The sequence below is a fragment of the Priapulus caudatus genome, unplaced genomic scaffold (genome assembly GCF_000485595.1).
Source record: "Priapulus caudatus unplaced genomic scaffold, Priapulus_caudatus-5.0.1 Scaffold1470, whole genome shotgun sequence".
Lineage (NCBI taxonomy): Eukaryota > Metazoa > Priapulida > Priapulimorpha > Priapulimorphida > Priapulidae > Priapulus > Priapulus caudatus.
This window is the reverse complement of record NW_014578531.1, coordinates 17,715-22,545: the sequence shown is the minus strand read 5'-3', so window position 1 is coordinate 22,545 and position 4,831 is coordinate 17,715. Positions and strand designations below refer to the sequence as shown.

The 4,831-nt window shown below is 49.9% G+C and overlaps 1 protein-coding gene across 3 annotated transcripts in view; it reads left to right on the top strand.

Moving 5' to 3' along the window:
* LOC106816736 (probable nucleoporin Nup54) overlaps positions 1-1,763 on the top strand; it is a 6,657-nt gene extending 4,894 nt beyond the window's left edge. For all 3 annotated transcript variants that reach the window (XM_014821354.1, XM_014821353.1, XM_014821355.1), the window contains exon 7: positions 1,754-1,763. The gene's annotated coding sequence lies outside the window, so the exon portion shown is untranslated. The remainder of the gene's footprint in view (positions 1-1,753) is intronic.
* The last annotated feature ends 3,068 nt before the right edge of the window (positions 1,764-4,831 follow it).

Sequence of the window (4,831 nt, the reverse complement as noted above, 5' to 3'; positions counted from 1 at the left end):
TCAGCATCCTCGCTTCATCAGCATCCTCGCAGCATCAGCATCCTCGCTTCATCAGCATCCTCGCTTCATCAGCATCCTCGCAGCATCGGCATCCTCGCTTCGTCAGCATCCCCGATGTCGTTAGCATCCTTGCAGCTTCCTTGTAGTCGTGACAATCTAGGATCGTGGCGATGCAGTCGTTTTGGTCATGTGATGCATCATGTGATGTTATGTGTCATCATGCGTCATCGTATCATGCCACGCCATGTCGTGCTGTGCCGTTTCAGAATTTGCCTCCTTTACTCATCGTCATTTCTTTGATCTCTCTGCGTTTCAGAATTATTGGCGGTGCTTCACAGAATCCATGAGTCATTCGTATGTCTGGCGGCCCAGCTGCAGGTGATGCACGAAGCCACAAAGGTACGTGTGCGAACTCCAGTCGTGGGTCGAATCGAATAGCTCGCGAATTCACAGAGTAGCGCTTGTGAGTTGAGTTCGTGGGAACGGTTTTCATGCAGAGTAGCATTTCACGAGGTGCCGTGAGTTTTCCGTTTGCCGCCGAGGAATAGTAAATAACAATATAACATCTTAGTATCACTATTATCATAACTATGACTATCGTTAACTATCATGCGAGTATTATAACCGTTCATTTAACAATAAGGTTAACTATAGTTGCCTGATATTATAATCATCATGACTATCAATTACTATCATACAACATTACAAACATACATCATTCAACGATTTTATACATGTGATGCCACTAACACTAACTATTTATTATGAACCAGTGAAAAAATACACGGGGGGCTCGGTGGGCCGATTTAGCCCGGAATGCAAAAAGCAGCCCCCGGACAATTTCATTAGAGCTTCAATGCCAAACAAATTTTAGAGTGCTTATTTTTCCAGCACAGCGAGCCTTGAAAGTAGCCCCGAAAATAAATTTTTACATATTTTTCCTCTGATATGAACAATATGACAATGAATCATTTATGATCTATACGACAGTGGGGGACAGTGCACATAATGCGACAGTGTCGCAACGAACGATTATGACAATGACCAACAGGACTAATGCCTGCCACGACAACGCAGCGGTCAATGACAACGGACTTCGGACAACCAGCTGCGAGTGATCGCGCACGACGACGCGACACGCCCCACCGCGGCTGCGGACGACTCACCAGCGCCGTCTGGTGTTTGAGCTTGTCGACGGGCGGCCGTTCTGCTGGAGACCGTTGTTGACGAGGCGAGGACGCGCGCAGCTCTTGGCGGCGTCGTCACGCACCCTGTAGAGCGCGCGCGACGTCATGCGCGCTATCTGCTCACGCACGTCCTTCTGGCTCTTCACATACTTCCTGTAAACAATGTGCCAGTGCAGATGAGAGCAGGGCGAAGGGAGCGAGAGAGAGAGAGAGTAGAGAGAGAGAGAGAGGGAGGGAGAGGAGAAAGGAGAGAGAGAGGGAGACGAGAGCAAGAAGAGAGAAACAGAGAGAAAGGTGAGCGTAGTGGGAGAGAGAGAAAGAACGGGAGGTGAGCGCAGTGAGAGAGAGAGAGAGAGAGAGAGAGAGAGAGAGAGAGAGAGAGAGAGAGAGAGAGGAGAGAGAGAGAGAGAGAGAGAAGAGAGAGAGAGAAGAGAGAGGAGGAGAGCAGAGAGAGAGAGGAGAGAGAGAGAGAGAGAGAGAGAGAGAGAGAGAGAGAGAGAGAGCAAGAGGAGAGCGAGAGCGAGAGAGAGAGGAGCAGAGAGAGAGAGAGAGAGAGAGAGAGAGAGAGAGCGAGAAAGAGAGTGAGAGAGAGAGAGAGCAGAGCGATAAGAGAGAGAGAGCAGAGAGAGAGAGCAGAGAGGAGAGAGAGAGAGAGAGCACGAGAGTGCACGCGTTACCAGCGGTCTGCGTCGACGTCGAATAGAAGACACAAAATTACAGATACGCACGCATTACAGCCAATCGTGTGTTGACGGCGAAATAAAAAACGCCAAAATTACAGACACGCACGCGCACATGTCACATTTCGTCACGTCAAAACGAGAAAACAAAAAAATCACGAACATATAGAATGTATTTAATCGACGTAAATACCATGCACGCAGCGCACACATTAACGCACGCACTCGCGAGTGCGTCTGGCTCTCAAGCATCACTCTTCGTCAACACTTCACTTGAATCTTCCACGGTGTGATGATCTCATTCGCGGTAAGCTGGTCTCTTTACCGCCTTGTTCTCACTGAAATGTAAGGCGACCGCACCAACATTAAACGAGATTGCCCAGCGGGGAGGGGGGGGGGATGCGCGACATTCAATACCGCACAATCCACATCGAGAGACAATCTCGTCAGATCTCACCCACATAACACATAAGCAAAACAAAATACATGCGTGAACGAATGCTTGATCAGACTATATCCATCTATCTATATGGCATCGCAGATCGACTGCCAGTAACCTCATGTAGCATGAAACAGGTTATTTACTGCCATAACATATTAGTTGAGATGTAATGAACATGCACAACCCAGCCAGCAGTAATATGCTAATATTTACACAAAGGCATACAGCGCTGTGCAATGCTTTATATATGTTATGAACATATATATGATATATGTATACACATATAACTTTGCCACTTCGTTTGCAGGTTGGATATCGCGTTACCAATTACGATTTAACTACCCACACAGTTTGCACGAAATAAATACATTAAGGAAAACATATATAATAATATAAAATAATAATTAAATAAATAAATAATGAATAAAGATGATCGACTCACCTCTTGCCTGTGACAGCAGCGACGCCTTGCTCAGTGATGCCACGGCCACCTAGCCCTTCGCCGCGCCATCGTCGAAAGCCGCGCGGAGCGAACCTGCGGACGCCGGAGCGGCGGCGCACTAGACGAATCCCATGCGCTCGTCTTCGTCGCTCGCCGATGCCGCCGAAGCTTCCGCTGCTGTCGCAAACAACAGAACATGCCGATGAGAGAGGGGCCCCCCCCTGGACGGCATTGATGCCTACGCGCATCCACCGACGGAAATTGCTGCCGCAGTGCGCCACTCAAATGTTTTCACTCAAAAAAAAAAATCGGGGGGGGAATAAAGGCAATTTGCTGGCCTTACCCCACTTCCTCCCAACCGAAACTCGATTGAATCAATAATACAAAAGTTCCTAAATCGCATCCCGCAAGAGAAACACCTCCCTTGAGTTCACCTCCCCTCTCCACCTCTAGTAGCAAATCATCGAACAGACACCACTCGCCTTACACCCCCTCCTCCTCATCCCCGCAATCCGAAAGCTCGATCCAAAACAAACTTAAAAGATTCAGAACAGCGAATCCCCGCAAAAGAAACACTCACCTGAGTCACTCCCCTCTCTGCCTTAGTATAAATCACGAATGAAAACAACACTTACTTAACACCCCCATCATGCGAACCAAAAGCTTCAATTCTAAACAACTAAGATTCCAACAGATCCACGCAGAAGAAACACCTCGCCCTCCCTCCCCTTCCTTCCCTTCCTTCCCTCTCCTCTTCCCGCTAGCGAAACCTACTAGACCAGTGCTGATGCGTCAGTCGTCGTCGTCGCTGCTCGAGGCCGGTGAACCGTTCTTGTTCCTCCCACCTCCCGAATGTCCACATCCGCCACCGCCAATCGGTCGTCGCTCCTTCCCGACATGCGAGCGTCGACGCGCGTGGTGCCCCCCTATGCGCCGCAATCCCGCGGCGCGTGGATCGCCGCCGCCAGTCATGTTAAGTAAAACGGTGAGCGCGCCAGCTTTTACGGGCGGGTAAGATGCCGGCCGTGGCGTATCCGAACCCTGCAATCCGCGAGCGAGACTTGGTCACACAACGTCGCTGCTACGCAAGCGATCGGCATGGCCGAAATCTTAACTTAAGATTCGTACTCACGGTCAGTAATGCCTAAACTTTTAATACATGACACGCCATCCACCTTCTAACAAGCCGCTTCAATCCCCGCCGGGACGAGCATATATATGACAAACCTTTTCTCATTAAATAAGGGCGGGCGGGGGGGGGGGGGGGCGGGGGGGGGCGGGGGGTGGGGTGGGGTCGGGGGGCGGGCGGGGGGCACATCAACAACAGCATAAATACTCTTAATGATATTCTCCGTAATAGCACTCCGTATAGAGACAGTTATTACGATTATTATATTGTTATTTATTATATGCTTAGATTTAACTTCATGGACGTGACCAGGGGAAGTTAAACGCTCTCGCAGTGACCACCCCTTCGGTCTCAGATCAATTAGAGTCCCAGAGCAGGACCGCGGCCGATCAGGAAAGAAGAGGAAGGAACTCATGTCGCTCACTGCGGCGGCGTCCGCCGGTAGCTACGTAGAGGGCGCCGGCGTCGAAGGAGAATCCGTTTTCACATTGGCGGCTGGTCGCGGGAGTCGCGAAGCTTATCGGCTGCGGCGCCTGCTGCTTCACGCGAAACCAATCGAAAATAAACTATTACGTTTGCGACGATGCTTTATTGCTGCAAAAGGCCACGATCGCCGTAGCCTCTCGTTTTACCTTCCTCAGGCTCTCTCGCTTGTCACTCGCGACACTTAGGAGTGTTGGCCGTGTCTTGTAGGCGTATTGACAGGCCTGTGAGGACAACCAAGGGTCATATAGTACTATGTTCTAGTCAGTTTCACCGGTACCAGGTATCGCCAGTGAGAATTAGGCTAACGGTTGAATATTGAGAGTTAAATGGTGGCACTGCCACAAGTTGAGACGTAGTCGGTTTCGAGCGCAATTGTCGTTGCTAACGAACGATACAGATGAACGTCTTACAGTCGTTAGACTTCGGTTGAACTAGTCCGATTGCCGCGATATCACACTGATGTTT